The sequence below is a fragment of the Lactuca sativa genome, chromosome 3 (assembly GCF_002870075.4).
Source record: "Lactuca sativa cultivar Salinas chromosome 3, Lsat_Salinas_v11, whole genome shotgun sequence".
Classification (NCBI taxonomy): Eukaryota; Viridiplantae; Streptophyta; class Magnoliopsida; order Asterales; family Asteraceae; genus Lactuca; species Lactuca sativa.
In genome coordinates, this window is record NC_056625.2 from 159,377,135 (window position 1) to 159,399,813 (window position 22,679).

Genomic DNA, 22,679 nt, shown 5'->3' on the forward strand with positions numbered 1-22,679 from the left:
GCACTTAAACACACTTTGGAGGTGTTTACGGTTTTAGGAGACCTTCCCAAACCGTAAACTCAAGAGTAACTCATCTTTACATGGTTTGGTGCATCACATGAAGGAATACAATGTTCTAGGCTCTCATGCAAACTTTTGGAGGTGTTTAAGGGCAATTTAACACCTTAAAAGGTGTTTATGGTCTATGAAGGAGTGTTTACGGTCCAAGAATGTTCTTGGGCCGTAAACTCATGTTTACACCCCAAATGACATGATTTTGGTGTTCTAAGCTCGTACATGCAAGTCTATAATTCAGAGCTAAGCACTAGAAAGGATTTGGAAGGGTTTTGGGGCTTCAAAACCCTCTTATAGGAGTTTACGGTTTTGGGAGGTGTTCCTAAACCGTACACACATGATTCTAAGATTTTTGGATGATTTCAACACAGATTTGCATGCTTAACAAGTTAAACAACAAGCTAGGATAGATTACTTACGATTTTGGAGCTTGAAGGGGCATTTTTGGATCTAAACTCCAGTTGTAGAGAGAGAGTAGAGAGAGAAAGTTTTGAGGAGGTGGGAAAGAGGTCAAATGAAATCCTATAAGGCTTGAGTTTGTGGCCAAGTGGGAATCTACCCGATACCGACGTTAAACGGGGTTTATGGTCGTACCCGATTAAGTTGTCGTAACCCGACTTAGTTGTAACTAAAAATTTTGCAAATGGACATCGAGGGTGTGTTTCACGTGTTTTTAATGTGTTCTGACACTGACGAAGTCATAATAAAAGTTCCAAATTAATTAATTTAATCCAAAAGTTAACAGAAAATATTAATAAAAATTAGTTTATTAACGGAAAAAGAGGTTATAATGGCGGGATAAATTGGAGGTTGTCACATAAACTACTGGTGGAAGAGCACCACATAATTCACATAGACATTTCTTGTCATTTGCTTTAATCTTGTTTCCTTGCATGATCATATCTTCATTCTTAGCAACGGCTCCAAAGGTAACAAGCATCTTAGGAAGAAATGGACCTTTATTTATAGAACGCATCAAACCGTCATTGATCTCATTTAGATAGTCTTCCATCCTATCAGCCCATTGCTCATAGTACTCGGGAATCAGGATTGGAATCTTTGTTGACGATCCGAGCCAGTGAGAAATTCGTCATTATATTTTGATTGAAATCCTCCATTTTTATACGGATTTAAAAGAAAAATGAATTTAGATTTAAAACAAGATATAAGAAGGAAATTAAACAAAAATTGATCTGAAATTAATCAATCTAACACACAGAACGCAGAATCTATTCAAAACAATTGATCAATATAGGTTTCCTAAGTCAAATTGTGGAAGTTTTTAATAGGAAAGAGCGATTCAAAAAAGATGAAGAAACAATGACAAAATTCAATTGATTGAGAGAATCCTGCTCTGATACGAATTGAAGTGTGTTAGGATTGATTATGAACACAAATGATTAAGATATTTATAGCTATAAATGAACACAAGATGTAAATAATGTCTATTTGGATCAATTTAGTCTGAATGAGTACAAGAGTGAATAAGAGTACAAGATAGAATCCAGCTAGTGTTTGAACGTTACTCTACTCTATGCACCTACCCTGTTTATAGGGTACATCAGACTCACAAAAAGTTACAAGGACTAAAGATCAAAGTATCAAAATAAAATTTCCTTGTAAAATAGATAGAGTTTCAAAGTCATACAACATTCGACACCTTACAGACTCAAAGTACATTTGACTCCTAACTATAGACATTCGATCCTACAGGTTTGCCATAGGGATAATAGCAGTTGAACTTTCTTGGTAATCAAGATAGAATGTCCTATCCTTCTCGGGCAACGCAAGGAAGTTCTTGGCCTTATCTTCAATATATTCAGCAGGAGGGATTAGCTCATCAAACTTGAAAGCTGCAAAAAAATCAATCAAAATAAGAAGTGTGAATATTAGAATCCTCGATGTAAAAATAAAGAATCCTACCCTTTTAAATCCAAGATTGTGATAAATGATTTCCATCAGGAATCGAGTCGCGTTTCACATAGAAATATCTCCCTTTCCAAGCACCATAATTATGCTTGGACTTCAACACCATGGATGTTTTATCAGTTTTGAACTTCAATAGAAAGAGAGAGTTCCTAAAATTCGTAAGATCATAGATGTAGGCTACCTCACTTAAACGAATGGTATGATCCTTGGAGAGGTTCAAATGATGAATCCAGTGGAGGATCCTCCAAACCGTTTGCATGACTTGAACATACAAGATTTTAGTAATCTCGAAAAAATTAGAAAAGATTCTAGAGAAGGGGTAAGAAATTCCTAGGGTAAAAGGATTTTCGGGAAAACAAACCCAAGAAGGAGAGACAATTTTAGGTTGGATCCTAGCATCAAAAGTCGTAAAGATGGTACCGGTAGGAAAAGTTCCAGCCAACTTCAGGGCCTCGATGTCATCGTCATTGAAGGTATAAATTTCCTCGTAAGTTAAGATTTTTTGGTCCTTGAAATCGTCATTAGGAATAGCGATGATGATGGAACAAGAATGAGTAGATTTTTTTACCATGACTAAAGACAAGAAAGAAAAAAGGGAACAATATTAGTACCTTCGATGGTATACTATTAACGACGAAAGGAGATCTAGAAGAATAAGATAAAACTAAGGAGTTAGACATCCTATTTATGCATGAATCACTGAGAGGTAGAAGGGTGACTTGACCCATTCAATTAGGTAGAAATCTACCCATTGAAATTCAAATTAACCATTCGTTGGAGATTTTTACTTCATTTTTTACTTAAAAATGATACTTCTAAATATTTAAAAACTAACGGTTATATTTCACATGTATAGTTTCAAGATCCTCAAATACTTCTGAAGCCTCTAAATCCTTAAACATATCCCAAGATCCTGACTATTATCACTAATATTTCTAACATTTGTAACGACTATATTCTCTTTATTTTTCTCACATGTGCAGAAAAAGTCAGCACAAGACCCATTCCCAACGGAGAGTCATCTTAGCCAGGCAAAAGACCTGGAATACCAAGTCAAATAACATTTATATGTTTATTTCGAAGGATCCCAGAATTATTGGACTTATTGTTATCAGCATTATAATATAAATAACACATGTAAATAGCATACTACGAACACTTTTAGCTTATCTACAATACTTGTACTTACATTTACACACTTATCTATGTATGCAACGATCTATATCAATAAAAACATCAAGGCATGTGATTATTATCACCTCCCAATGTTTTATGCCGGAGATATTATCACGGATCAAGGGCTTTCATTGTAACTTACTTGTGTCACTTTGATCATCATTTCATACTTGATTTACTACGAACATCACAGCCTCTCATACAATTTGGTCGAATTATACATGATCAATTTTTGACCAAACCAATGATAATGTTCAAAATATTATCTAGCATGCATATCGTATTTTCAACCATGCATAAAATCAACATTAAAAATAAACATCACACACATGAAAATATGCAAAAAAGCAGGCTAGAAAATTAATGATAATTTTTGTGAGTTATCAAAATAATTATCAGGTCCATTCCTAATGGACATAAGAACCAAAACTTCTAAGTGATGTCTTCAATGTCCCACTTGCTAAAACAACCTTTGTAGTAATCTCTTCAAGACTTCATGGTGTGTTGAAAAAATCTCCATGAAAAACGTGGGGTGCCATGGATTTAACTAAAATGGTCAACTTCTTCAATCTTGTTACATTTTACAAATAATAAACTAGTCTAATACTAATCTATTTTTTTAATAAACAAGATGACACACTAACTATATAATTATTATATACCATATGAATAAATAAATATTACAACCATTTTATAAATTCAACAGAACCAACATCACAAAAGGTCATTGGCTTTTTTATATATAACAAACATACAATTATATAAAAACAACTTTTAGTTTTTCTAAGAAAACTTTTATGAACTAGAAAAGTGTATGTAAACTTTTGGTCATAAAATAACAATTATAAGTTTTTAAATTTTCCATAGAAAACCTGTAAGATATTTTATTGAAAAATAAAATAATATATTTTTTCAAAAACAAAGATTATCCAAATAATGATATAATTTAAATGTGCACATGAAGATGGCTCGGATACCACTTGTTGGGTTTTTGTCAAAATTTTGGTTCCTAAAATGATGAAATTGGCAGCGAAATCATTATAAATTTGAATAACATAAAACATTTTTATTCCCACCAGTGATCATTTTGCATGAACATGAACGATTAAATAACACCCATAGAATGATAAAGAATTAATAACCTTTGAGGATTTGAATCCATTTGGAAGGTTGTTTGTTGATGAATTTGGAAAGAACACAAACTAATGTTCCTCTAAAAAAATCCAACAACAAGTTCCAACACCTTGTATATGCTGTAACGGATTTCATATGTTGTCTTCTACAAATCATAGTAAAATCTTCCAGACTCTAAATGTCAAAAATTTAGTGCATGAATTTAGATATGGATGACTAGTTTGTAATTCCAATCACATTGCTGCAACTTATTCAGAGAGTGTTGATTGGTCTTGAAGGTTACTAAAAACATATGTCGACATGTGGTGTGCATAATTAGTTCTACGAAAGTCAATTTCATGTGAAGTCAAAGGTGATGGTGAGGTCATGATGTCTATTTTGCCATGTATTTTTCCCAAGTCCTTAATTTTACTCTTCTAAGAGTAAAAGTTACCACTATTGAAAGTGGGTCCATAAAGGGACAAGTCAAAGATGTTAACTTGTAAATTTGGTAATAAACCAAATAAAAATCATTAGAATGAGATATTTATATCTCTGGAAATGTAAGAGAGGGAACTATAACAATATAATTTAATATGGATTAAAGGATGGGTTGAAGGATGAGAAATCAGATCCCGAACATAGCACTTCAATCAAAGAGAAGCTAAAGTAATACGAATATAAGTTTCTTAAGAGTAATGTAATAAAGCACATGTTAAGTAATATTATGATTGTTGTGTAGGTTTTCAGAAAGGAGGATGTCACACCCCCGAACCAGAATGGCAGAAACGTCGGGGGCGGGGGGGGGGGGGGGGGGGTGACTCCATCTTGTAATATCATTACAGTGTATATAACTGAATCATAGACAACATCATCATCACACATGAAATATAACAACCATCATAGTTTACATTAGTGTCTTGGTTTACAAATTAATTCCAAATATTTAATGTATGATGATAACAAAAATACAACAAAATCCACGTGTTCTTGATGACCAACCAGCTTAACGATTCTCTGAGAATACAAGTTATTTTGTAAACGTCAACATATATAATGTTAGTGAGTTCATAAAAATATTTGTATGAAATTTTTTTTTATCATTTTGTAAACACCAGAGAATCCCATATTTTCTGTTGAAAATGGTTTGAGGGTTTTGTTTCAAATCTAATATTAAAGCATGTGTGTTCTTGTTTTTGACAGTGTATAAAATGAGTGTTCTAGAAAAACCGATATTTTCTATTTGTAAAAGAGTTGTGGTCTTAGTAGCCTAAGACCCGAGTAATGTAATATATGTATTCCATAAATTATAGTGTTTGTTAATCTCTATATGAGTCGTTATAACCATGCTTGATATGACTGATCTTCTTGTCAGGACGTTCTTCAGGCGTTGCTTGTTTAAGGTAAGACATTTGTCACCCTAGATTGGCCTAGTCTAGGTGTAGCGAATAACTCAGGTGTGGGGTCGTCAACCCTGTATAGATCTATACACAAAATCTCGCTCTCCCTACAGGAGACTCTGGTTATAACTACAGGACACAAATTTGTACACTAGGTAGGTACAGTTGAAAACACGTCGCATAAGATCCTTAAGTAAATTTACCAGAATAGTGTATCATATTATTTACCGCTTTAAAATAATGTTTTGAGTAGGTGTTTGATAACAAAACATTGGTGATAAAATACCATTTGTTTTTCTCAAAATGTCAAGTATTTAATGTTATTAACCCGACTAGTATAAAATGTGTCGTAAGGCCTAATAAGTAGGTAAATAGTTGTTTAAGGCCCATTAACCATGAAATGAATGTACAAGGCCCAATAAACAAGTAATGAGTATAACAAGCCCAATACACATGTCATGGGTGTGTCAAGCCCAATTCGAGTAAAAATGTTGTAAGGAGCCCATTTATTATGAAAATGATCGTTTTAGTCAGATTTTTACGAAAAATGACATAAAAGGCCCATTTTTCTTAGAAATGACCTTTTTGGCCCAAGTAATCAAGATTTCTCAATAAATGCCCACTTTTGTCAAAATTTATTTATTTGGCCCACTAAAACCAAAAATTACAATAAAGGCCCATTTTTATTTTAAATGACATTTTAAGCCCAATAAAACCGAAAATTTGCAAATCAGGCCCATTTTGATGAAAATGACATTTTAAGTCCATTAAGGCCAAAAATTTAGATTTTAAGCCCATTAAACCATGAATTTCCATATAAGGTCCGTTTTTATGAAAATGACATCTTTGGCCCATTTAGCCGAGAATTTACACTTTGGCCCCTTTTAATCGTATTTTTTTCAAATAAGGCCCATAAAACCGTAAGTTGACAAATGAAGCCCAATAAAATTATAAGTTGACAATTAAGGCCCAATAAAACCGAAAATCATCAACTTAAGCCCATTAAACCGAAAATGACTCCAAAAGTCCATTTTGTTTATCTATAGTGTCAAAAATGGTCCTTTTATGTACATTCTTTGGATTTCTAGTTACCTTTACAGTTTTAATCGTTTTAACATGATACAAAGTTACTTCTAAGAGTTTGCATACAAATATCATCAATATTTGGAAGATATTTTGAATTTTGTGAGTGTTTAGCAAGCTTTCATGGCATATTCACACCATAGAACATGAAAATACACAGATACATGCATAAATACATAGATCTAACACAAAACCAACTTGTATTCTCCCTAAAACATAGTAAAAACCGAAAACAAGGGGGTATGAAACTCACATTGGGTGATGGATTAGTTTTGATGAGGAAATGAAGGAGAATGAAGGTGTTTCTGGCCTTGCAGTGTTCCTTTGGGAAGAGTTTCAAACTTCGGAAGTTCTAGCAAGCTTAAAAACAAAATGAAGGTAGTTATGAGAGTAAATCCTTAACACAAAATGGAATAATTCAACTTAAGTTTATATGATCTTATCAAAAGTGTGAAGCTTGAAGTGATCTTCTTGAACACACACAAACTCATGAATTGTGAGAACATGGTATTTCAAGTCAATATAATGACCTAAATTCAAGTATGGTAATCTATTTTTGATATAATAAAAATAGCGTCAAAAATGAAATGTTCAAAAGTCTTAATTGGGTTGCATAAAATGATAGATATCGTGTCAAGGTTTTCAGAAATATAAAGACCACTCAAATCCGAGTTATAACGAAGAAGTTATGACCAATCAAAGATCCGCATCAAAACCAGTAAAACACTGTTAAGCGTAAAAAGCGAAATCTCAATAAAATACTATTTGGCCGTTGGTATCTAAATGATAGTCATAGATCTCATTAAACCGTAAACATACATAAAAAGAACGTCCAAATCTGATTTCGCATGAGGAAGTTATCATTTTTCTAAGTTTCATCTTAGCAGCATGCAGCCCGAAGTTCGAATATGAGATCGAGGGATTTCTAGCTAAAACAATCTAAATGAGAATTGAAGATCTTGTCGATAGTAGTTCAACGGTAAAAATACAGATGAAAACAGATGTCGGATGAAGAAGTTATGAGTTAGAAAGGAGTTTTCATGTCGCAGCCTACTAAAAATAATATAATAAAAATTAAATTATAAATTAGCCGATGGAGTTTAAACGAGAGTTGTAAAGCATAGTCTCACCTATGTGTGCATATAAAGAACATCGAAACGGAGCTCGTATGCGAAAGTTATGAATTTCTGAAGTTTGGGGCGCGAACCCCAACAATGTGTCAGAGTTCACAACATGAAAAGGGGGTTCACGACATGAACTCAGTGTTGACGTCTTCTGGAGCTTGAAAGACTGAACATCGCGACTACGCACCTGATGACGTCCAAGGCCACGATGTGAAATGATGGTTAACGAGGTGAAAATCAAAAAATTAGCACTATAAATAGATCACAAGGGCAACCGTTTAGGGTTGCTCAATTCTCTTCTCTCTCAACCATATTACCTCGATTTATGTGTAGGTTATACCCCCGAAGCCCCAGTATCATCCCGAGACCCAAAGCGAGTCCCGAAGCCCTAAGGATCCCGAGAAAAAGAGTTCCTGAGCCGAAACTCTGCCCGCGTGAATCCTGATTTTTCACCAAAAACCTGCGGTTACGTCTAGAAAGATCATTACTAGAAACGAAACATTGGCCGATTCACCACTTATCAAGTGAGATCATACCCCCACATCTTTGATCCTTTTTACAATTTTAAAGGGGAGGGAGAATACAAGTCTAACAGAAAGATTTTGTGTTATAAATGATTTCAAATAACGTTAAAATGACATCAAGTCATCACAAATATTTTAAAGTGTTTAAACACTTTAAAAGGGTATACCAACTTATATTTTTCCCCAAAAATGATATTTATATAATTATGTATGTATATAAATATAAAGGTTATTTTATTCAGTTTCAATACTCTTTGTAACTTGCAGAACAAGAGGTTGCATTGATGAACAGTTAGTATCAATACAGAAAATACATATAAATTATAATAGGTATAATTTATGATTTAAGAACACTAACACATGAGTCAGGTATATGCTACTACATTGTTTTACAGTAACAAGGGGTTGATTCAAAACCACACAAGTGTGAACAATTTACAAATACATTTCAAGAATACTAAACAAGAAACTTACTAAGAATCATTTATTTCAGAATGATTGAGTTTTCATCATTATTATAAACATAATATCTATATACTTTTCTATGAGTTAATATGTTTAGGTTGTTAGTACATTTAAACAACATAGTTAAAGTCCTGATATTATAACCAGAATCTCCACCATATGGATCGAAACAAATGTGTATAGAACTATCTGGGATTGACAATCCCGCACCTAAATTGTTATCTACAGTTAGATCGGCAGGTCTGGGGTGACAATTGTTATCAACATTTCCGACGCCTCCAAAGCGTCGAATTAGGGCATCTAGACATAATATGGTTATAATAAACTCATGGAAAAAATATTAAACAATATAGTTAGTGTATAATTAACTAAACTTGACTACATTTCAAAATACTAACTTTGCAAAGATACAATTTACTGTACTACATTACAGTTTACCATAACAGCTGGTGGAACCAGATGTAATTACTTTTACATGTTTTACAAAGGAAATTCAAATACATAATATTGGTTTACAAATGGAACGGTTTATGGGATTAAAAATATTTTTCACATACAAAAGAAAATATAGGATTTTCTGGAACAGTTTTACATATTCAATGGACAGAAAAAAAGCTTTCGAACATAAATACTTATGCACTCACTCAACTTTATGTTGATACTCTTTTTCAAATTACTTGTATTCTCAGGAAATCAGTAGACAAGTACTCCCCAAGCTTCTTAGAAGACGGAGCCGTTTTGAGTCATGTCTTTTATATTTTGTATCAACTATTTTAGCGTCAATATACTAAGATTGAACACATGTATAAACTTTAACTTATTAATGCAATGATTGTTCGTACCTTGATTACTACAAATGCATGTGTTGTGATACTACAAATGAAGTCATCCACCTCCGGACGTTTCTGCCATCTGGTTTGGGGGTGTGACAGATTGGTGTCAGACCATTGTTTATAGTGAACTAAGTATATCAACCGATAAAAGATATACAACTATAAATACAATGGGGCCTAAGTGCTCTAAATAATAATATATTTTAAGAATATAATGATACTTTATAAAAGTATACATACATACATACTAGAACAAGTATCACAAGAAGAACAAAACAAAAGTATTTAAAGGTTGAACACTGCGGTCAAACGTGGACAGTTATGTAATCATATATGGGATCAATATAGCCTGATCAACTATATTCATTTGACATATGATCGAAAGGTGTTTGGGAATGAAGTGGTGCTGCAACAGTATTAAAACTTACCTAACTATATTCAAGGGATTTCTGGATCAGAACAAAAAGTTAGAATACTATGGGAGTATTTTATGATGCTATAAGACCACAAGAAGTTTAAAACATCTTATGCGTCACACTAATGAATAATTACCGATACTAGTTATATTAGATAATTCTTATATCCCTATTCTCGCTTAGATAACAAGGGATGGATTCCATCCTCCCGGAGATCTGTACTTTCCTAATCAAGGGAATGTTGGTTGGCTCAGTGTCGAACCAGAGGATGAGCCTGCAATTCCCTTAGATGGTGATTTTGCTAAAGACTTTCTCGAAGACGACGATTCCGGATCAGAAGCTTACAATCCACCTCCAGTTACTCAGAACCCTAACCCTCATCAGACTTTCAAGGCCCGACACCTCTGTGGGCCATAAACCTAGGTAGGTGGAGTCATGAACAAGGTCAAATCCCCCTACCAAGGAGACCAAAGCTTCTACAATCTAGAATCCGGAGGTTCTGCAGATAGAGCACTTCCCTTGCTGGTTCGTCGCGTTTCTCACAACACTGAATAGGGAAGAGATATCATTAACCTAGTAGTGCAAATTGAGGCTACCACTGGTGTCGACATTGTTTGTCTTCGCAACCTAGAGGACAATCATAACGGTAGAAACGTTCTGGGGTGGATGACGTCATGTCAAGTATCACAACATATGCAGTATAGTAATCAAAGTACAACAACCATTGCATTAATAGAAATAGTTTTACATAAGTTACATTTCATAGCAACATCAAAGTAATACAAGTAATAATATAGGTGCAACTTGGTACTAGGCCGTCTCCACAAAAGCTCCTGGGATGTACCTTTCTATTGCTGACCTGAGAATACAAGTTATTTTGAAAGGGAGTATCAACATTTTTATAAATGCTGATGAGTTGATAAGTATTTAGTTTCATTTGTGTAAGTAAGCCTTTTATTCAAAATAACTTTATAAAAGTAGTAGTTTGGAATCTACGGTGTATTAGTGTCCTTTTCAGAAAATCCAATATTTTCTAATTAAAAGCAGTCTTCTACCAAGACTTGACAGTGTTATGTATTAAAGAGAAATTTTCCCTGAAATGTTATCATTACAAAAATACGGTATTTGACTTTAAAGAAAGTAGGAGAATATCACTAGTAAAAGTACTAGGGGAAAATAACATATGCCTCAGAAGAAAATACTGCTGACTAAGGCAAAGAAATCATAGACTCTAGGAGAGTATCGAATGAATGATACGCCTGGCTCAGTCTAACAAAAGGAAACACAGACCCCAGACGGTATCAAATGTACGATACGGCTAGCAAGGTCTAAAACAAAGAAAGACAGGCCCCAGACAGTATCAAATGAAAGATACAACTAGCAAGGTCTAAGACAAAGGAACACAGGCCTCAGACAGTATCAAATGAAAGATACATCTAGCAAGGTCTAAAACAAAGAGTAATTCTAAGAGTGTTGTTTCCAGAATATAGTGTTAATTCTCGTTACCTTAAGGCCATGAATTATAAGGTAAACATGGAGATACTCGTAACCATACTGATTGACAATAGAGTACTTGACGCCCTGCAAGCGTCGGAATAAATGTGACATTTGTCACCCCTTCGCTTAGTAGGCCGTGGACTGTAGCTAGCAGTCATGATGCGGGAGTGTCAGTCCCGTATAGATTTATACATACAATGCCCGCTCTCCCTACATGAGACTCCGGTTACCAACTCGACGACGTGGAGATCCGTGTCTTGAAGATGCATCTCGTAATCTAAATTCTATTAGAGGCGCTGGAGAAATGATATAGACTCACGTATGATCTGAATCTTGTGGAATTATCGTACTAGAAAGAGTGAATAGAGCTTCCTAACTATTCCTACAATAGTTACTAGTGTCCCTGATCTACGAGTGACGAGTGGGAGGATGCCCTTGCTACCCAAGGAACATGAACTGGCCGATGTAAACCATTATGTCTATACATGTATACATGATATATAACTAATGTTTAAACGACCATCGGACGGATATCCGAGACCCACCAGACCACATCCCAACGAGGAAAAGGAAATAGGGCGAACTAGCGTTCCTAAGTCCTTTAAATATTATTTATATAACTATACAAGTACAAGCATGCATTTAACGACGTAGAAGCGTTTAATGAAGTAGAAGCACTTAACGAAGTAGTAGCATTTAACGAAGTAGAAGCATAGAAGCATGGAAGAAAACTTTGATGAAAACTTTGGAAAACCTTTACACTTAAGAAAATCATGACTTGATATCCTTTTGTAAAATAAGTTTCAAGACCTTTGGAAATCCTTGAAAATCTTTCATAAACAAGTTTTGAATATAACCTTGATAAAACAATATAAGTAAAGAAAAGCCTTTTTATAAAATACTGTTGTAACTGGATTTGAAGTAAAACATACAGCGCGAGAGACAATTTGATAAAAGATTTAAATAAGTAAATACATTTTGGAAAACCATTTATAGTATCATACTTGGTAAAACAGCTGAAAATGTAATAAATCCTTATGCATGCGGGTTATTAATCACATATGATTGATATGATAACTGGCATGTTTTAACTTGTATTCCCCCCCCCCCCCCATAAAAGCATGTAAAAACATTTAAAAGGTTAATTCAGGGGTATGAACTCACTTGTTGTAAGTGGATCAGACGGAGATGTCGGTTGGGTGCTCGGTGTCAAGTAAAGACTTAAACATGCTTAGTGACCTATTAACATATGATGACATATGTTTACATACAATTAGTAATTATAATCTTAATTAAAAACGTATGTGCGTCCTAATGAGCGGAAAACACTTTGATCAAGTTCTAGGAGTGTCCCGGGTAACATCTAAGGGAGTGTATGGCCTAGTTAGGGAGTTTACTCTTCAAGAGTAAACTCTTTATAGAGTTTACGACACTAAGACCTTATCCCCATGATTTTACAGCCATAAACTCATGGGTGGTGTGTCCTTGTATGCTTTAAGGTCTTATCTCACTCGTGGAATTAGGCTAGGTTCAATTCTAGGGCATAGGAAGTGGTTTAGGCTCCAAATGGACCATTTTAGGGAGTTTACGGTCCATTGACCACTCCTTGAGGAGTTTACGGCCGTAAACACATGATTTTACGGTCACAAACTCATATTTTCCGATTTCTTTTGTTGTTTGGTGGTTCTAACTCATGCATGCAAGGTTCTAGTCACTTATATGAGCATAGGAAGGTGTTAAAGGCACTTAAACACCTTGGAAAGGTGTTTACAGTCTATAAAGATGTTCTTGGGGAGTTTACTACCTTAAGAACATGAGTTTACGGCAGTAAACTCATGTTAGTCCATGAATCATGCGTTTTGGTGCATCAAATGAAGGTTTACAAGGCTTTACGCACTCATGGAAGCTTTTGGAGGTGTTTGAGGGGTAGTTTAACACCTTAAAAGGTGTTTATGGTCCTTGAAGATGGGTTTACGGTCTAAGGATGTTCTAAGACCGTAAACTCATGTTTACTCCCCATTTGCTAAGATTTTGGTGTTCTAAGTCCTTTCATGTAAGCCTCTAAGTCATTGCTAAGCATTAGAAGTGGTTTGGAAGTGTTTTTGGGCATCAAAACCCTCTTCCAAGGGGTTTACGGTTTTGGGATGCTCCCAAGACCGTAAACTCTTGTTCTTGCGGTTTTTGGATAATTTAAAGACGAATTTGTAAGTTAAATGAGTGAAACAACAAGTTAGGTTAGATCACTTACTAGTTTGGGGCTTGAAAGAGGCGATTTTGGAGCAAACCCAATTTGTAGAGAGAGAAAGTAAAGAGAGAGTGTCTAATGGTGGGAAAAAGGTGGGAATGAAACCCACTCAACCCTTATATAGGGTGGAGTTTATGGCCTGGTTGGGGGTTCACCTGAAACCAACCGTGAACGGGGTTTTTCACGACTACCGTTAAACGCCGCAACATTTTAAAATTATACCTCCTTAATTTTGGTTCGTTGGGCGAATATTATTTAAAATATTCCAACGAGTTTAAATCCGGTCAAAATATTTTTGGGATAGATTTGGCTAATTTTTGACGTAATTAATTTCGACGTTAAAACTATCAGAAATTTTTGGGTTGTCACATCATCCCCCCTTTAGAGGGAATTTCGTCCCGAAATTTAGGTTTAGGAAAGGAAGTAATCATGAACAATCGGGTAGACGTATGAGGGTACTTCCTATGTGGTTGGTCCTCACGCTCCCACGTGAACTCTGGCCATTGCTTGGCGTCCTAACAACCTTCACTTACGGGAAGCGGATTTTGATTCGTGCACTTAACGATTCCTACTGGTTTGTCTACGAAGTTAGGGTTCCCAATGGTTTCTATCAAGATGAGTGGGATACAAAGAGTGACTTCGGGAAAACACTTATCAAGTCTAAGAAGTGGATTGATTTGGGGTGAAACTTGTGGAATTTCCGAAAGTAGTAGTGGTCTGACGAGGGTTGGACCAACCTTTGTAAAGAATCTCGGATGGTCCTAAGCTCTCGGAAGGGTAGAGATTTTCAATACTTAGAACATAGTGTACTTCTATGGCGATATCATCACTAGCGTGATCGCCATTCCGAAGTTCCAACCGTTCTCTCTCATACTGAAAGTGTAGTCCTTCAGGTTGGTTCTTAGAAAGCTCGGGTTGTCCTTGGATTCGTGTTTCTACTGCTTGGTTTTCAGAGGTTTTCTGGATCATCGGATGGATTGCATGTGTACATGTATCTATTTTCTGCAGAGTGTCTATCTCAATCTTGTGCAAAATGAACCTACACTTCTGATTCTTGAGATATTTCAAACGGAAACCCTCAGGTTCGGGGAGATAGTGTTTCACCAGACGAGTGCTTAGACAGTTTTTAAACTTTACATTATCGTCTAGTTAATGCTTTCACAATATGATCCTTAACGGGAAAGGATCATGCTCTTACTTGCCTTGTTGTTTCAAGAATAGCAGGCTCTGCTCAGAGCTAACTCAATCCTTAGAGATTTTCTGAAGTGTTGGACTATCTCGGGAGGTGGTTCTACTATTTCCGTGTGAGATAGTATTCTTGCAACACCTATTAGTCCAGTGAATCTCTAAGACATGCCCTATTCTCTAAGGCGACGGTTTATTCCAGTTGCAGAAACCACGTGCTCTTGTATAACCCATTAACTAACACCTAGACTGGTGTCAAGTCTATAATCTCTTCGGGATCTGGGTTATACGGCTTAACGCAACCTACTTCCGCACTTAAATCAAGTATTCTTGGCTGCGGAGGTTATCCTGTGGTTCTTGGCATTCTAGTGTTCACTTCGGAGAATGCATTCTATCGTTTACAAGGCGACGATGACTTCTTCCACGTAAGGGGTAGGGGTGTCCTAAGCACTACTCGTCGGTAACGGGGTGAACGAAGTGCCTGAGAAGTGCAAACATCTTCTGCAACTACTCTTCCAAACGAGTAGGGAGGAAGTAGACATCTTAAATCTTTTTTATCTCAATTATATACCACCCTTATGCATATAATCAGTTATAGTGGTTAGTCCCATGAGTTCTATCCTCTTGATTCACGAACCTAATTGCAAGGTGTGAAGGGTCTTTCTCGGGGATCTACGGAGTATACTTCGGGTGGTTATCATCTTTTGGAATGCCTGCAGTGTCATTCACTTCGGTTTCTATCTGTCTAAGAAGGTTTGGTTAACAACGCGTGGTACCCTTCTCCTGGGTACTTCGGAATGTTTGAAATAAGAGTGACGACTGACGGATCGTATTAGTCTTTATTATTCTTATTTTGTTTAGGTTCGGAAGAACCTTTATCTGACAAAATGGCTACGGTGAAAGTTCTTTTTACACAGCACTAGGGAGTTACACACGGTTGCACGAAGTCGAACCATGATTGATAGAGGCGTCGAAGTTGGCATACTTCGACATGATATAGAATGAGGGTCGATAGAGTCATGTGTCGAACGGGCACACAAGTTCTAGGCGTCTCAGGTTTCGTCCCGTGTATCACTGTCGCAGATACTTGGACCGATAGAGTTGACGCGGAACTATAGAGGGTCCTGAGTGTTTGTGAGTAGAGTACCTTTCATGAATGGATTCTCACGAGGCCTTTCTATAATCGCCTAACATATACTAGTCATGTATAATTAAGGTGGGGAGGACTGTTGAATGAGTGACCCCGCCTTAAATCCACAACCAAACAAGGAACAGGAAATGAGGCGGCATTCACTCACCCTAGGTCTATCCATCTCAATTATACATGGTCGTAGCGTATATATCTAGCCATTATAGTTTTACCTGATGAAATTTTAAAGTTTATAACAGTGCTGCGACTTTCGCCTTAACGGGGAAGTAATTACATTTAGAATTAGCCTTTTAATGTTTTCGGTTAGTTATCTGAGATTGAGAGACGTACCAAAAATCTAACGGGTTCCTTGATGCTTCTCCCCAAGCATTAGAGTTAGACTCCTCCGGTGTCCTTGTCTTTTCTTTCCGTTGGGAAATCTCGCTTTAGGTGCCCAATATCACCACATAGGTGGCATATTGGATTGATCGTCACATTGGTGGTTGATGAAATAAACTCAACCAGGGTTCTGCAGACGCGAGCGGTATGCCCCTTCATGTTGCACCTAGAACAAAAGAGTTCTCGACAGATAACATGATTATGGTAGCTACACTTGCTACAGTGGGGAAGGTTTCCTAGGTATGGTCTTCTTGAAGTCTGGATGGAAGGGCTGGCAGGGGTATTGACTGTCTCAGCTCGTTGCCCTTCGGAAGGTCCTTGAGCCGAGGTACTTCCCTCCTCGTTCTTGAACTTTATCTTCAGTGGTTGAGGTTCTTCGGTGGCTGGGTACACAGAGGTTGGTTGATGATGTCCATTACTTGGATCGGAATTCCCGATAGGGCTCTTGCTAACATTGGCGTTGTTAGCATTCAGTTGAGCCATGACAGCCGCTACAGCTGCCGAGATTGCAGCCTGGAACGTAGCTTCATCGAATTGGAGAGCCGATTTCTTGCCAGTAGATTGGTTGCGCTTCTTTGGAGGCATGGTTTTCCTACACCGAAAGGAACACAGGTTGATGAGGGACGACGGTTAGCCCTGGACGTATCTATCCTTACTATATTAGGAATAAATTTTTCCCATGCCTCGGTTATTGGTTGTCTGAGTGTCGACCTACATCCCTATGATGTAGTCCGGGTATTCAAGGTAGGAGTATGAGTATCAGAAAAATCCATAAGATGGGAGTCGTTCCTACTAAGTTACCTTTATACTGGGAAAGGTTCACTCTCCAGCTTGGAAAGATCTGAGAACAATTCGGAACGAAGACCGCAGGAAGAAAGGCTCATGAAGACTTATGGCTAAACACCCTCAATATAGGTGTGGAGATCTGCTCTAATCATATTACTTGTAACGGGAAAAAGGCGATTTACCTAACACATAGCGTGAATAGTGTAATCACTAAATCACTAAATTGTATTATTTTATGGGTGTATTAGCGTGGCTAACATGAGGAAAAGACACTTCTCGGGTTCCATGTACTGGCTCCCTCTGTCTACCTCGTATCTTCGATTGGGACCGGCGTTGGTTTCCTTCGGGTAGTTATCTAGGGTTGTCTTCTCCTATTGATATATTGAATTTCTAATCTGTCTTACTTCCGAATCTGACTCTGGGTGTCATCACTTCATGATGGATGACTGCAAATCTCGGAAGTTTAGGAGAATTTCCCACCATGTCCCTAAGAAGATATATGCACTTGGTGATTTCAATAGTCTCGACCTAGTTCATTTATCTCCGACCTAGTTCAATAATATGATGAGTCTTGAATGCGCTCCATCTTCTCAAAAGCTGGCATCGGTACCTGTCTACTGATGACCTGAGAATACAAGTTATTTTGAAAGACTTTATCAGCATTAAGCTGGTGAGTTCATAAGTATTTTAGTGTCGATGTTTGTTATCAAAACGTTTGAACGTGTCTCAAGTATAAGTTTGTAAAATGTATGTAAGTGTTTGTAAAAGTTTGAATCTCTCAGAAAAACCTATATTTTCTATTAAAGTAGCCTTCTACCAAGGCTTAACTGGTTTGTATGCTCGTTTGTTGTAAAAGTGTGTAATTTCCCAAGTGTAACGATCATTTAACAAATATAGTTTGTACATTAATGTTTGAGTGAAATAATCACTAAAAATATGTAATGGGTAAATCATTGTAGTATTGTAGTTTAGTATTATAGGAACTACTGTTGTACTCACTACCTTAAACCGGATTTATATTAAGGTATAATGTGATAAAGTGCACCATACTATCGACTAGTAACAACGACATACGAATGGTCGTAATAACGGAATGACGTTTGGCACCCGCAGACTTGCAGGTCCAGCTGTAGCTAGCAGCAAGGTGTAGGATAGTCAATCCAGTATAGATCTATGCGCAAACTCACGCTCTCCCTCCAAGAGAATTCTGGCTACAACTCGGGCCATGACATTTAAGGCATGCTCCGATACAGTGGATCACAATTGTTAACGTATTCTTGTATATGTAGTGTATGTTTCTCATCTAGTATAGTTGTATATGTTCTCCTCCTAGTATAGTTGCATATGTTCTCCTCCTAGTATAGTTTTATGTGTTCTCGTGGTAATGTAATGTATATGTTCTCATAGTAATGTAAAGTATAGACTCATGAATGAACTGACTCATTGATCTAGAAGTTGTAGTAGTATGATCCTGTGTTACCCCGATGGCAACATACTAACGATGTGTATAGTACGCATGAATTTGGAAGTACTTTTATGTCTATATATGTATATTTGATATATAACTAATATTGAAACAACCTTCGAACGGTTACCCGAAATCCCACCAGACCACATCCAAATCGAGGAAAAGGAAATAGGGCAGATGGCCTTCCTAAGCCCTTTAAACATTACTTATATATCTATACATATATGGGCATGCAATTTATAAGAAGTATAACAAAGTTCAAATAAAAGTATTTGGTAAGTAAAAGAGTTTGTAAAACATTTTGAAGTAAAACAGTTTGATAAACAGTTTGAACAGTGATAAAATCATTGGTTTTCTAGTTATTAATCACATGTGATTAATTTAATCACATGTGATTGAAGCAATAACTATAAGCATTTAACTTGTATCCCCCCCCATAAAGTATTTAAAACATTTAAAAGCATTTCAAAGGTTAATTAAAGGGGTATGAACTCACTTGTGGTGAGTGGTTTGAATTGTAGTGTCGAATACCGTGCTAGGTGGCAAACGGAGACTTGTTCACACGCACGAGCCTAGTTATCATATAATGAGCATATATATATAACTAATTAGCCAAATAATAACTTAATGAAATAAGTTGGGACACTTAGGAACATGTAAACACTTTGTATAAGTGTTATAGGTCCTAATGGTTGCATCTAAGTTGATATGGCACAAGGCTAAAGGGGTTTAATGTACCAAAGGACCTTGTATAAGAGTTTACTACCCAACAAACCCCACCCAAGCAGTTTACGGTCGTAAACACTTGAGTTTATGGCCGTGAACTCCCATCTTGGTGGTTTTGGGTCTTTTAAGGTGCTAAATGATTTCTAGAATAAGCCTAGCTTGGTGGTTTAATCCTTTGGGTAGTTTAGGGCATAGATTATACTCCTTTGAGGAGTTTACGGCCAAAAGACCATATCCCTTAGAGTTTACGGCCATAAACTCTCTTGGAATGGATGTTTTAATTCTTTCAAGTCTCTTGCATAAGTAGGATAATTTCTAGGCTTTTGATTTAGGCTAAGGGGGACCCTAGGCACACTTTGGTGCCCTTACTTCGAGTTTACGGCCCAAGAGCATTTCTTGTCCGTAAACTCCCTTTTAGGGGTGTTTTTGATGTGTTAAACTCCTCATTTTAGCTACAAGTAATTGAGGGTTAAGGCCAAACCCTTAGGGGGTAATTAGGGCACATTAAGCCCTTGAAAATGGTGTTTACGGTCCAAGAAATTCTTGGGCCGTAAACTCCTAAAACTATGTGTCCTTGATTGATTTCTAGCCTCAAATGATCCTACATATTATCCTAAACTAGTTTCCTAACAAGGAAATGGGGAGTAGATAGCCTTAAACCTTCATTTTGGAGTTTACTCCCCAAGAACGTTCTTGGGCGGTAAACTCCCGGATCACATATATATGACATGTAATCTATGTTATTAAGCATATAATAAGCATTATAACACAACTAGAGAAGTGTACTCACGATTTGGGATGAAAACCCGATGATCCGTGAGAGAGAATATGGATTTTCTCTAGTTGGAAATGTGAATAATGAATGGATTTAGTTTAGAAGTCTATTTATAGTCCAGAAATATTTTTGGCAGAAAATATTTTTATTCTAGAATTGGACTCTAACATTATGAAGTTTTGAAATGCCCAAGTTTCACGAACCCAAGAGCATCCACTCTCCTGATATCTCCTTAAACGTAAACCCTAATGTACACAAACTTATTCGGAAAAGTTTGAAATTCATTGAAACTGGACTAGCTTCTATTGAATAGTTAATGTTCGTACAATATAGAAATTTTGGGTTGTCACATCATCCCCCTGTTAGAAGGAATTTCGTCCCGAAATTAGAATTTAAGCAAACAAGAAGTTACAAACAATTAAGCGAAAAGATGAGGGTATTTCAGTTTCATCTGATCCTCGCGTTCCCAAGTGAATTTCGGTCCTCGCTTAGCGTTCCAGCGAACCTTCACAATAGGGATATGGCTTTGCTTCGTCTGCTTGACCTCACGAAGTTGAGGCTCTCGTTGATCTCGATCTCGTCGAGTGGGATTACAAGAGTCTCGTCGGACAGACACTTTTTCAAGTTAGATACGTGGAATGTAGAATGTACGTTATGAAGGGCGTCGGGTAGGTCGAGTTTGTAAGCTACGGGGTCGACTCTTGCGAGAATCTTGAAAGGCCCTATGTACCTCGGATTAAGCTTCCTAGGCTTTCCGAAGCGTATCAATCCCTTCCAGGGTGAGACTTTGAGAAGGACTCTATCTCCCACCTGAAATTCCAAAGGTTTTCTTCTTTTATCAGCATAGCTCTTCTGTCAGTCTCTAGAGGCTTTTAATCGTTCACGAATCTAAACGATTGTCTCTGTCGTTTCCCGAATGATCTCCGGATCGGTGAGACTACTATCGGAAGCTTGCCCCCTGGCTAATTGGGTATCACCCACGTCAGCCCAGCACAGAGGAGATCTGCACTTTCGGCCGTAGAGAGCTTCAAATGGAGCAGCCTTGATGCTCGTGTGATAACTTTTATTATAGGAAAACTTGACAAGGGGTAAATGAGTATCCCATGCCTTCCCAAAGTCAATCACGCAGGCTCTCAACATATCTTCTAGTGTTTGGATGGTCCTCTCACTCTGTCCGTCGGTCTGTGGATGGTAGGCTGTGCTCATGTCCAGCCTTGTTCCTAGGGAATGTTGTAGTGATTGCCAGAATCTTGAGGTGAAGCTACTATCTCTATCGGAGATAATGGACATAGGAACACGATGTAGCTGTACGATTTCCCTAATGTATGTTCTCGTAAGTTTCTCCATTTTGTCGGTTTCTTTGATAGGCAGGAAGTGTGCAGACTTGGTTAATCTATCGACGATGACCCATATGGTATCAATTCCACCCGTTGTCTTGGGCAACTTGGTTATGAAATCCATAGTGATCCGCTCGCACTTCCATTCTGGAATCTCTGGTTGTTGCAGTAAACCAGAGGGCTTTTGGTACTCGACCTTAACCTTTGCGCAAGTAAGGCATTTACTTACGAAGGTAGCAATCTCTGCTTTCATATTAGGCCACCAGTATAGCTTTTTAAGATCCAGATACATCTTATCTGAACCTGGGTGGACGGAATACCGAGTGTTGTGCGCCTCGGTCATGACCCAATCTCGGAAACCACTGTGTTTCAGTGTCCAGATCCGGTTCATGAAATATAAGGCTCCGTCACCCTTGGCTTCTAAATTCTTGTCCATTCCTCTAAGAGATTCACTCGTCACATTTTCAGGTTTCATGGCTTCAAGTTGGGCCGCCTGAATTTGCTTAGACAAGTGTGAATGGATGGTTATGGACAATGACTTGCTTTGCGACCAGAATATTCCTTCCGACTTAGGGCATCTGCTACTATGTTGGCTTTACCCGGATGATAACGAATATCACATTCGTAGTCACTGAATAGCTCGATCCACCGTCGTTGTCTCATGTTGAGCTCCTTCTGATCGAAAATGTGTTGTAAACTCGTGTGGTCGGTAAAGATATTGCTTTTCGTTCCGTACAAGTAATGTCTCCAGATCTTCAGAGCAAACACCACTGCTCCTAGTTCGAGATCGTGGGTCGTGTAGTTAACCTCGTGTGTCTTCAACTGTCTCGAGGCGTAGGCGATGACCTTACCTCGCTGCATCAGAACACACCCGAGCCCTTGATTTGATGCATCGCAATAGACTACGAAGTCTTCTATCCCTTCGAGGAGGGATAGTATTGGCGTGGTGCATAAGGCTCGTTTGAGCGTTTGGAACGCTCTCTCTTGTTTCTCTTCCCAGTCAAAGGTCACGCCT